Consider the following 13,618-nt stretch of genomic DNA (forward strand, 5'->3'; position numbering starts at 1 on the left):
TCACAATCTTTAGCCCTCTGGCCTACTCCCAGCTCCTCTGGGACTACATCCATCTCAGTTTTGCAGACCTATTTTTTGGATCAATGTGACTGCTCACTGTGGATGCATACTTTAAGTACTCATATGTTGCATCTATGGTGCCCACCACAACTAACACCACCCTCAGTGCCTTGGCCCAGCTTTTGGCCATCGAAGGGCTGCCTCACACTTTGGTCTCTGATAATGCGCCTCAATTGACAGCGTCCACCTTAAAAGATTCATAATTCACATTTGCAGCCCTCTGTTCCATCCTTCCTCAAATGGTGAAGTGGAATGTGTTCTTCAGATTTTTAAGCAGTAAATGATGACAAAAAAAAACTGTTGAATCCTTTTCCACTACATTGACCCTTACTCTGTTTTTGAGCATTAAAAACCATAGACATTAACAATTGCAGCCCCACCGAACTAGTCCATGGGTATCGCCCTTGGACACTGCTTCAATTCTGAAGCTGCCCCCTTCAAAACCCTGCACCCATCCCTCCCAGAATTATGCATCTAGAGCAGATTTGTTGGCCCGCTCCTGACGAATACAGACACTTCGGGGATCCAGGGACGGAGAGATACCTCCGACCTTCAGTGTAAGCATTGTATCTGCCACCATCTCATCCACTACCTTGCACCTTCTGGTGACAATGTGGCGCCCCTGGCAGATGCCGCGATTTTCCACTGTTGCACCAGTAATGCCTTCTGCATCCATATGGATTGGCAGAACTTCCTCGCACACCCATCGCCAGCGGTGTCCCAGTGGGTGCTGCAGAACACCCTCCCTTCCTGCAGCCTTCGCTCTACCTCTATTCCAGTCGTTCTCAGCACCATCTGGGGCATTTCTCCCCAAACGTGCCTGTTTCAGGGGAGAGGGGCATGGTATCAGGCTCAGAGAAAGTTGCTGCCTGTTGAAAGAAATGGACCTAGATGGTCATTAGAGAGCTTGGTATTGCCGCAGCACTGCACTCGCATAGGGAGTGCACCACCCATCCAACCACATGAATATGCTGGCGAATAGAGTTCTCGTGGCTGGTAGAAATACTGTCACCCAGCAAATGGTCGGTCAGTTCTGTACTCAGCTCTGATGTTGGTTACTGTAATCACTATACTACAGACTATTAGTAACAGCCTCACTTGGCACTTGGTTTTTCTTTCTGGTCATATTTTGGATTGTCTCTCTGTTCTTGTCTTGTTGACATCACTGTGCCAAAGATTGCTGCATAGTTTACTTTGGATTTGTCCTAGTCTGTGTCTTGTCTGCCATCAGACAGTCCTGTTTAGATTGACTACCACTTGTTAGTGTCCTGTTCACATTCAGAGGTGGCTCTCCCGCCTTGCCACTTCACCGATTTCTCTCTTGAGTTCTGGTGCATGTGCTGATATCTGGCTACTCACAGATATAGCAGTTAAAAATTTAAGAAGGAAAATTTATATGTTGGAGTTACATATTATGAGAATTGGTGAAGTTTGGTTGCAGGACTTCATCAAATACCTTGGTCCATTATTGATATTTGAACCAGTTGAAGATGGTCGCAATAGTGGATATTTGTTAAATAATGCATAGGTGCCAACTAAAGATGATTATGATACTGGAGTGAATAAGGAAGGAGCAGACACTGTGCGCCCAGGTTTGTGTTTGTACAGAAGGTATGTAGGCTGTAAAAACAAGGGCAGTGGCGAGCAGTCATGTGATGTGTGGCATTCACATGTTGTACGAGGCTATAAGTATGCTTTAACACTCCAAGTTGGCAGGGTCATGGAGGGCTCAGAGTAAGAGGACTGCTGACAGTGTTGATGGGGACCCAAAACCAAATGAATTACTTTTATGTTAAAGAGAACTTTGATATAAAGTGTAAGGACCAGATGTTGTGTATCAGTAAGTGTTAGTTTGGAGCACAGCATTGTATGGTAGCAACACATGGACTGTGGAAAAATCGGAACAGAAGAGAACCAAAGCATTTGAGGTGTGGGGCTACAGATGAATGTTGAAAATTAGATGGACTGATAAGATAAGGAATGAGGAGGTCTGCACAGAATCAGAGAGGAAAGGAATATGCGGAAAACACTGACAAGGAAATGGGACAGGATGATAGGACATCAGGGGATGTCCTCGATGGTACTAGATGGAGCTGTGGAGGAAGACAGTGTTTGGAATACATCCAGCAAATAATTGAGGGCAGCTTACAAATGATACTCTGAGATGAAGAGGTTGGCACAGGAGAGGAATTCATGGTGGGCCACATCGAACCTGTTAGAAGATTGATGACTAATTTGAGTTCTCATTACTGGGATCTGTCATTGTGAGACTTAAATACAAAGAAGTGCAAATAAGAGTTCAAAGATTATTTAGTAGATTGAAGTAGATGTCGTGATCTAACATTTCAGTGTCAGTGTCACTCAGCAAGGATCTAAGTCCAGAAGAAAGGCAAGTTCATGCACAGTGATGGGAAGGAGTATCTGGACCACCAGAACAATTTCTAAAGGTGACTGTTCATCAGAAAGATTAGTAACAGGTTAGAAAGAGAAGGTAAAATAGTTGGAGGATAAGGACTGGAGAAAAGGAATGAAAGAGAAAATCCACTTGGTAAAGCTTTCCACGGAACATAATCAGCACTTAATTTCTAAACTTTTAGGTGCTGGAACGTGCCACCTTCTGCCACTCCTCCATCCTGCCAGCCACAGAGACAGACTTGTGATAACATATACACCTCTGTTCTGCATTGGGAGTTCAAATTTGCCCCCTGTGGGAGCTCCCCTCTACTGTATAGCATCAACCATGTTCTAACAAGAGTGCGGACAGATAAAGATTGAAAGGTCAAGAGCGCCGTGGACAAAGGGACGTATTGGCGCGAAAGGCTGCCAACTTTTAGTCATGCGTGCTCCATCACATTTGATTAGTAGCTATGACATAAATTACAACACGGAATAAAATGATTTCGTGAAAGCATATTATACAGACGTTCACATTCAAACACGGCTTACATTATTTATTTCCTATTGACACAGATAACACGAGACTTTGCCTTGCTACTACATCGCTGAGATTGTTGCCAGTCGTAAACAAAAGGCGATATGTACTGATCACGACTTTGGAATGATACTCACCTTATCTTGGGCGTACTGTACGTGCGTACACACACACATACACAATACCTCCTGCCCATCACATCACATTGACGACCCACTGTCACATTCACTTGTGCTGGTGCAGTGCCAAAATATGCATGTACCATTTCAAATCTCTGATGTGGTGTTTTTTTTTTAAACAGGGGGGGTCTCTGGGAGATGCCGGAATGCATTCTGACCGGTGAGTATTGTTTAATGTTTAATAAAAAGCACACATTTTAATTTATGGACCTTACTTCTTATGACTTTTAATGTATCTTGGTGGTATTTCTGTAAAAGAGAAACACCTATTACAAAAACTGAAAAACATTTTTTACCTTAGAGGACCACAGCCAGTCTCTCTCATTGGTGAGATATTTTTTTATGTTTCATATCTGTAAACATGCAACAATAGACTTTTTCATCCACTTAGCTTATTTTACTTCATTGTTATCTTGTTCCCTCTCTCTCTTTAGCGCTCCTCGTCATTATTACAGCATGCCAGTGTTTTTGTTCAGATGAAGAATTACTGAATTACGTGAACAGTTTACTAGAAGAAGATGACAAATAGTATAGAGATGACATGGAATATCAGCCTCACAAAACACAACAAAGAGAATCATCAGAGTCGGATGATGAATTTCCCGAGCTTGAACAACAACATACAAATAATCCAGTGCTTACATGTTCAATTCCAGTGGCACCCCAAATTCCTACTTGCGGCTGAGGAAAAAACAGAAAAAAAATCGCATCCATCTCAACATCCACAAGTTCGAAGTGCAGAGACTACAGCTGACAGAACAGTATGGGCTTGAATTGCTCCACAGAATGCACCTAGAAGATTAGAGCATCACAATGTGTTAGTAGAAACTCCTGGGCCAAAGTGTGGCACTAAGAAATTTATAGTCGCAAGCAGTTGTTTGAGTGCCTCGTGAGTGTGGATAGGAAAAAAAAAAACTTTACTGGAATGAATTTTCCCCTGAAACCTCTGTGGTCTCAAGTGTGGGAGGGTCGGCATTTTTTTCTCACACTATGGGATGAAATAAGTTCATAGAAGTCATGCAATTTTTAAGATTTGATAACATGCACACTAGTGCCGAAAGACTCAAGACTGATGGCTTCGCAGCAGCTACCCCAATCCGGAATTCATTTGTAGTTAACTGTATCCAGAACTATAAACAAGGCGCATTTATAACCATAGATGAGCAGCTCTACCCATAAAAAGCTCAGTGCCGCTATAAACAATACATGAGTAAGATACCAGACAGATTTGGTCTGAAGTTCTTGCTTGCAGCAGATGCCAGTAGGAAAAATATATGGTGAATTGACTTCCTTACCTGGGTAAACAAAGTGAAAGACCCACTACCACACCTGTTGCAGAGCATGTTGTTACTCATCTCATGTAACCTTACACTTCAAAAGGAAGAAATGTAACGTGACAATTTCTTCAAAGCCAAACATCTTGCAGAGCCACTGAAGCAGGAGAACACATCTTTGGTGGGTACCACAAGCAAACCAGAAGAAAAGTTTCTCCATCAGCTAAGTCAACAGCCAGATCTTTGTTTGATATTATTTTATACAAATCTGGTGACAACAATTACTTCGTCTCAGGGGAAGACCAAGAAAAATGTTGTTCTGTTGAGCACAATGCATCCGTCAGTTGCAGTGGACACACAAACACAGAAGAAGCTCACTGAAACTTCGAGCTTCTGCAATTCCATTAAATGTCTCGACTGTACACTGTCACAGATGGCCTATGAACATGTTTTTCAATGCCCTAGACCTTGCTGGAATCAACGCATGGATGCTTTACAGAGAGACAACAGAAAAAAAAGTTAGCCAGTGAATCTTTCTTTTCAAATTAGCAGAACTCTCCTCTTTGTACGTACTATTAAGGAAAGGGCCTGTTCATACATTCACTGCAACCACTGAAATACTTAAGGTACACATATGGAAGACCTGCCAGGTAGGATAATGCAAAAGTGAAAAAAAAATCTAGAAATGTATGTGTTTAGTGAAAGAAATTCATCTGTGATCCATGTGCTGCAAGTGCTCAGTACATGTGTGCAAAGTATTTTGGCAAATATTGTGGCTTTGATTGAAAAGATGCCAGAGAGAAAAAAAGGTTATTTTCTCATTATCGCTACAGCAATTTGTCCATTTTTCTTTATTTTTTATGCTAAATATATGTTTGGGGCTTTGACTGAGTACAAGTCATACAGATAGAACATGTTAATGTACAATTACCCTAAAACCCACATCCTTTCGTCTTTCCCTCTCCTTCCCTCTTTCCTGATGAAGCAACGGTTTGTTGCGAAAGCTTGAATTTTGTGTGTCTATCGATCTGCCAGCGCTTTTGTTTGGTAAGTCTCATCATCTTTGTTTTTAGATATATTAAATGTATATTTGTATTTGTGAGTTCAGTTTAAATGATTTTGTGTTTACAATGAATTCTATACTTTTATCTTTTTAATTAAATATACTTTCTGTAGAAATTTTTAAGCATAACACACTATTTACCTATAAAGACACTGTACTGAAGTAACTTAAGAACTAAAAGTGAAAACAAAACTTCAATAGTCAAAACGACTGGTAGCAGTCCTTCTAGGTAATTCACCAATGTATATGTGAAAGATAATGAAAGGTTTCAGATTGATTACATATTTGTATGATAGATTTCAGAACCAGATTTTAAATTGCAAGGCATTTCCTAGGGCAGATTAGGACTCTGACTGTGATTTATTGGTTATGAACAGTAGATTAAAACTGAATTTCAGAGAGGTAGGAAATTAGGAGCTGGGACATGGAAAAGTTGAAAGAACCAGGGACTTTTGAGAGTTGCAAAGGAAGTATGAGGTAATAATTGTCAAAAACGAGGGAAAGGAATATAGTGTAAGATGAATGGCTATCTTTGAGAGATGAAATAGTGAAGGCAGCAGAGGACCAAATAGGTAAAAAGATAAGGCATTGTAGAGGTGCTTTGATATCACAGGAGATTTTGGATTTAATTGATGAAAGGAGAAAATATAAAAATACAGCATGTGAAGCAGGAGTATGGAATACAGTTGTCTTGAACATGAGATTGACGGAAAATACAAAACAGCTAAGCACAAATGGCTAAAGCACAAATGCAAGTTTATATTAGCGGAAAAACAGAGTTTGTCTGTCCGAAAATTAAGGAGACCTTTGGAGAAAAAAGAACCAGCTGTATGAATATGAAGAGTTCAGATAGAAAGCAAGAGCTGGGCTAGAAGGTTAAGGCTGAAAGGTTGAAGGAGGTTATAGACAGGCTATACAGGGCCATTGAACTCTTAAAAGGCAGTATTATAGAAAGCGTAGATGAAGATGAGATGGGGTATATGATATTGCGAGAAGAATTTGGCAGAGCTATGAGCTACCTAAGTTGTAACAAGTAGACATCATTCCCTCAGAACTACTGACATCCTTGGGAGAGCCAGCCATGACAAAACTATTTTACCTGGTGCACAAGATGTATGAGATACATCTTGGTTTAAAAAATGATGGTTGCTAAGTGTGACGTGAATCATTAATAGAAGAGTGGAAAAATTGGTAGAGGCTTGGGGAAAATCAGTTTTGATTCTGAAGAAATGTAGGAACATGAGAGGCAATACGGAACTTAAGACTTATTTTAGAAGCTAGGTTAAAGAAAAGCAAATTTACATTTATAGCATTTGTAGACACAGAAAAGTATTTAATAATGTTTACTGGAATTCTGAAGGTAGTAGGGGTAAAATACAGAGAGTGAAAGGCTATTTACAATCGGTACAGAAACAAGACAGCAGTTATAATAGTTGGAGGACCTGAAAGGGAAGCAGTGGTTGAGAAGGCATAAATTGAGCAAGCAGTAAAGGAAACCAAAGAAAAATTTGGAAAAGGAGTTTAAGTTAAGGGAGAAGAAATAAATACTTTAAGGTCTGCCGATGTTAATTCTGTTAGAAAGAGCAAAGGATTTGGAAGAGCAGTTGAATGGAATGGACAGTTTCTTGAAAGATGAAAAATAAGATGAACATCAACAAAAGCAAAACAAGAGTAATGGAATGCAGTTGAATTAAATCAGATGATGCTGGGGAGATTAAATTAGGAAACAAGACACTTAAAGCAGTAAATGAGTTTTTCTATTTGGGCAGTAAAATGACTGATGATGGCCGACTTGGAGGATATAAAATGTAGACCGGCAATAGCAAGGAAAGTGTTTCAGAAGAGAAAAATGTGTTAACATCGAGCACAAATTTAAGTTTAAGAAATTCTTATCTGACAATATTCTTTTGGATTATAGGAACGGTAAGCAGTTCAGACAAGAAGAGAATAAAAGCTTTTGAAATGTGGTGCTACCGAGGTTTAGACGGGTAGGTCGTGTTAGCTGATCAGGAAGTATTGAATAGAACTGGGGAGTAAAGAAATTTGTGGCATAACTTGACTGAAAGAAGGGATCGGCTGATAAGGACACATTCTGAGGCATTAGAGAATTATTGGTTGAGTATTAGAGGGGAGGGAGAGAGAGAGAGAGAGAGAGAGAGAGAGAGAGAGAGAGAGAGAGTGAGTGAGTGAGTGTGTGTGTAAGGGGGGGGGGGGTAATAGTAGAGGAAGACAAGAGAGACATATACAATAAGCTTCAAAGAGTGTAGGTTGCAGTAGCTGTTCGAAGGTGAAGAGGCTTGCACAGGATATAACAGCAAGGAGAGCTTGTGATCATACCCTCATGATTCGACAATATTTTAACTTTTACTTTTATCGGGCAACAAATTGTGTTCAACCTCATCAAGTTCCTTACTTTTCAATTACAAAAAATGCTGATACTTTATGACTAATTGGTCTGTTTTACATATTAATACCATTCAAATACACCAAGTACAGCTGAAACTTTTATACCGAGTTTTGGAAGGCACTATCTGCATTTTCAATCGCTACATGCAAAAACAGACGTTACACCAGCCGTGTGGTGCACATCGTGCTATGAACCACATTGTAACTTTTGCATTTCCATCAAATCTAAAAGCTTTAATCTAACACTCAAAAGAAGTATTTCCATTGTTATTACACTGCCAGATAACGATATTAACATCACTGTTTATCTAATTTGAACTCTGTGCACCCTGACTGGATTGTTGTTATGCAAAAAAAGCAATCTACTACTGATTCCAAAGCAACTGGTGGCGGCCCATTGTATATTTCACCCATTATCACAAATGCACTGTCCTAAACGGAACACTGCCTACCTTTGACATCCTTTTGACACTGATTATATCTGCATGTCGAACAGGCATTCTTTGCAGGCACAGGAAGGGAGACATTTGTCACTCACCTTATTTAACTTTCTGAAATAAATATTATAACTACGTTTTACAATCATCAAGATCTAAATGAGCTCTCATTATTTCTAAAATTTACTATGACTCTATAGTTAATTTTGTTAATATCATTTGTAATTAAAAATTTGTGATGGAAGCAAGTAGTAGTATTGTTTCTGATGCATGTTTAGGTAGTGGTCTTTAAAACTTGCACTTTAGCAATAACTGAAAATTTGTTTATTAGATTATCAGCTTTCATTCACCAAAATTTTTGTCAGCAAATGGAAGCGACCAATTCACGGACTTTAGATTCAGTTCTGTTTAATTTAATGATAATGATCATCATAATACTTTGAAATTGCAAAGTTTCAGATTACATCGATATGATTTTTAAGGTCATAATTTTACCACAAGTTATTATTTGCAATATGTGACACAGGAATTAGGACTGTTACTTGAATTTATCTTAAACCAGTGACATCCACGTGTTCTGCAATGGAAGTTAGAGCCTTTGCATACTGTCCTTCAAAATGGAACCATTACTGGACGGGATGAGAACGGAAGATTTTCCTTCTCATCCCCTCTGCTAAGTCTCCCCTTACCTGGGGTTCTGGGTGACTTTTCTGAACTCTGCCCCTTTTCGTAAACCTCACCAGTCCTTTTCCTTCACCCCTCTTCTTTCCCCTTCAACTGTCCTGCCAGAAGAAGGAGCCACTGGCTCAGAAAGCTTGCAAACTTATGAAATATAATGTTCAAACCCTAGCACTTGAACTATTATGCTTGGTACTACTTATAGTTCTACATCTCCTAAATAATACAAATGTCTTGCCTTGTGGTTGCTGCATTATCAGAAAAGTAGTGGCGAACAATCTCACACAGCTTCTTCACCTCTCTTACAAAATATTCAAATGTCAACCAACATGACACTTTCCAGAACCATTGTTCCATCGGTAGCCATGGATGACGAAATTTCACATCTTAAGTCCGTCCGAAAAATAATTGCATCTGCGACTTCACAATTTCAGAGATGACTTAATAGCATGCAAATAAACACCACACCACTTTAAAATGGTTTCAGTGCAAAATTCACCACAGTATTAATTTTCACATCTGCAGCCACTTACTACACATCCACACACTTCAAACCCTCACTGCATTGTTCTTCTCCCTGCTGTGGTGCGCATCAAGCCAGTTGACCTATCAAAATCCTTCAGTCTTGTGGAAACATGTTTAATTGTAAGTAATGTATTATTTAACCCCTGATGTTGCGCACTTACTTACAATTACAAAAACAACTTTTCCACCTTTTTATATTTTCATAACATAACAATAAACCTGTCCTCGGGCTGAAGATGCAGCAGCAGCAGCAGCAGCAGCTCTGACTTTTGGGATTTTGAGCTCTAGTTTTACCTTGATGTCGTTACTAGATGTGAAGCAGTGTTGTTTGGACTGACTGCCTTATGCCTTTGTGAGGGTATTCTGCTTCCTAGTTTCCCTAAGAATTTCCATGCTTGCCTGTTCAATGCGTAGAAATTCAAGCTTTCCATTGTTTTCATCCACTTTTGCCATCTTGCTCCAACTAGACTGTGATAGTTCATCTGCTATTGCTTTTTTGCCATTTTTGAATTGATATGACTCCTCACCGTTTTGGGACCAACCAGGAAAGTATTACTATCTGTAGCCTATGGTTTACACTTTTTCACAGTCATAATTATGGTGCCTGCAAATCTTTTGTAGTTTCTGCTAGCAAGAGTATCCAACCTAAGCATTTGCCTAGTTCTGTAGGGAGCATGGCCTATTTGGCCTTTTCTGGATTTCAACTTGGGCAAGGGATGGATGTGATTAGAGGGATCTGTGTTCCTACCTTTATTATTAATGGTTGGTGTTGGCTGTGTGGGAAGTATTCCGTTAGCCAATATGGAAGGGAGAGAACTACACAATTGTAATGTGCCAACGTCGTGTTACTATTGAATAATTATGATTTCCTCTTGCAGCAATTGCATTAATTATAATCAACAGTCCCTGTTAAAATGTATGCCAAAAGAATGAATTTCAACTCTGTCCTCCCATCATCCACCTGTACCACTATAGCAATACTCCACAAGCCACCTGATGGTATATGGTAGAGGGTACTTCTGGTACCACTAACCGATTCCTCCCCTCCCCCCCCCCCCCTCCTTTTTCTGTTACACAAACAAAAAGCACAAGGGAAGAATGATTGTCAGTAAGCCTAGGTATTGCCTCTGATTTCTTGAGTTTTCTAGTTGTGGTCATCTTGTGAGATGTATGTAGACGGAAGTAGTAATATTGTTTGACTCTTCCCGGAAAGTTCAGGGAGTCTCAAAAGGTATGGTACAACTTTAAAGTTTTATAACATCCAAACTAATTAAAATATTCACACCATGCATGACTTATGTGACACACTATTTCACAAAATTTTTATGCCATTCAATGAACTTCCAATGTTTGTGCCTTCAGTGGCACACACAACATCTAGTCTGTATTCAACTGTGGCAATGATTTTTTAAATCATTTGATGTGGTTCACAGGTGAGTGTTAGGCTGTCTTGTCATATTTGTGGTAATGCAAACAGCTCCAGCGGATCAAAGTAGAATTAACTTCATTTTTTTTTAGAAAAAATGCCCCTACAATGTGATCAACCATCAAACAGCACCCCATGTTCACTTTCAGGCTGCTACATACCAGTTCCATCACAGTATACAGATAGGTTGTGCCCAAATGCGAACATTCCATTGGTTTACCTTACCCCACACTTGGAATGTTGCTTTGTCAGAAAATGCTACTAGGTAGTTTAGAAAATTGCCATCCTCCTCCTCTAAACAGCGGAGAATATCCACAACAAATTGCATATGTTGTGGCTTGTTTGGTGCACAGTTGCAATCTGTATTGATACACCTTCAAACATTTCTCAAAGACCTGTTGCGTGGTCGCTCTTGGGGTTCGCAGCTCCAGCAACACCCTCTGAACAGACCTCTGCAGTGAGCATCCAAAGCCACCAATATCAATTCTGTGTCAACTTCACTTGTTCCAGGTCATCCTGTATGATCCTTCTCATCAATGCTTCCTGTCTGCACAAAATTCCTGTACCACCGGCGTATCAACACCCACGATAGTAGGTGCCAATTTGGTCTGAGTAAACCACTCCGCACATTGAGCCTCTTCTTGAACTGTTGCTGTGCTTCACTCATGAGAACCTGGAACACACATCAACAAAACTTTGTTTGTCTGTCACATAAGTGAGACAGACATGGCTGAATATTTTAATTAGCTTGAACGCTGTAACATACTGAAGTTGTAATGTACCTTTTGAGACGCCCCAAACTTTCTCGAAATTTCAATAGTAAACCTCTCCATGATGTACAACACCTCTTGTAATGTCTGCCTTGGAACTATTTGTTGAAATGAAATGAAATGAAATGGCGTGTGATGAGGGCCTCCCGTCGGGTAGACCGTTCGCCTGGTGCAACGGCGACTTGCGCGTCGATGGGGATGAAATGATGATGATTAGGACAACACAACACCCAGTCCCTGAGCGGAGAAAATCTCCGACCCAGCCGGGAATCAAACCCGGGCCCTTTGGATTGACAGTCTGTCGCGCTGACAACTCAGTTACCGGGGGCGGACGGAACTATTTATTGAGAACCTGTGTAATGCTCTCATGCCAACTAGACGATCTCATAATAAAATGCGCTGCTCTTCATTGGATCCTCTCTCTCCTCTGTCCCCCCCCCCCCTCTCCCTCTCCCTCCCCTCCCTTCCATGTGTCCTACCCAGTAAGGATCCCAGATTGATCAACACCGCTCAAAAATCAGTTGAACAGGTACATTGTAAGTCACTTCTTTCAAGGATGAGCAGGTACTGTTGTATTCACAACACCATCACCTGCAAACAGTCTTAAAGAGCTTCTGACACTTCCTTTCACATCATTTACATACAATGTTAACAGTAACTGTTCTATCAAACTTCCTTGCAGTCATCTGGAAATTACCTTTACATCTGTCAGTTTTGTTCCTTTAAGAATGACATGTTCAGTTCTACCTGCAAGAAAGTCTTGAATCCAGTCACAAATCTGGACTGATGCTCGGTAAGCTCATATTTTTTTCACTAACTGGAAATGCTTGATGGTGTCAAATGCCTTCCTGAGGTCAAGAAACACAGCATCAACCTAAGCATCTTTATCTTCATTGGTGTGGATCTCATGAAGGAACAGAATGAGCCGAGTTTCGCAGGATCTCTGTTTGTAGAATCCATGTTCCTTTTTATAGATGAGATTTTTGTTCTCCAAAAACATAATCCTTGATCATAAAACATGTTCCATAATTCATACCAGATTAAAATCAATGATTTAGGCCTATAATTGTGTGCATCTGTCCTATGACCCTTCTTCAAAATTGGAATGACCTATGCTTTTTTTCAGTTATTACATACCCTTCCTTTCTCCAGTGAACTAGATGGGGAGCAAGTTCTTTTACATAACGTCTCTAGAATCTTACAGTTATCTCATCTGCTCCCGATGCCTTTCGACTAAGTGATTGTAGTTGTTTTTTCATTCCATGTTCAGATGTCTCAATATCTGCCATTTTGACAGTCATATGATGACTGAAAAGAGGGCCTGTATTACGACATTTCATGGTGAATCAGTTTTGGAAGAACAAATTCAGGATTTCCACCTTTCTCTATTACTTTCCATTTTGATGTCTGTATGGTCACCGAGTGAATGAATAGGGGATTTTGAACTGCTTATTGGTTGTACCTCAGACGAAAACCTCAGTCAGACTAGTTGACAAATTTTACTTTGAAAGTCATTGAACACTTGTCTTCTTACTCTCTTTATACTCAGCTTTGCTTTGTTCAGCTTTTGTTTGTCAGCTAGGTTTTGACTTCTCCTGAATTTGTGATGCTCTCTTCATTTACAGGGCAGTTTTTTGACATGGATATTAAACCATGGTGGGTCTTTCCCAGCCCTTAAAACCTTGCTTAGAACATATTTGTCTATGGCATACTAAATGATGCTTTTCAATTTTTTTCCATACCTTCATCATCAGCACTGAATATTGACTACTTGATACTCTGCAGTTTGAATCCTGTCACACCTGCTAAGCAAAAATATCTTCCTGCCTGTCTTAACATTCCTTCCTAATACCTGTAATCATAGTTGC

Source organism: Schistocerca americana, chromosome 7, assembly GCF_021461395.2.
Source record: "Schistocerca americana isolate TAMUIC-IGC-003095 chromosome 7, iqSchAmer2.1, whole genome shotgun sequence".
Lineage (NCBI taxonomy): Eukaryota > Metazoa > Arthropoda > Insecta > Orthoptera > Acrididae > Schistocerca > Schistocerca americana.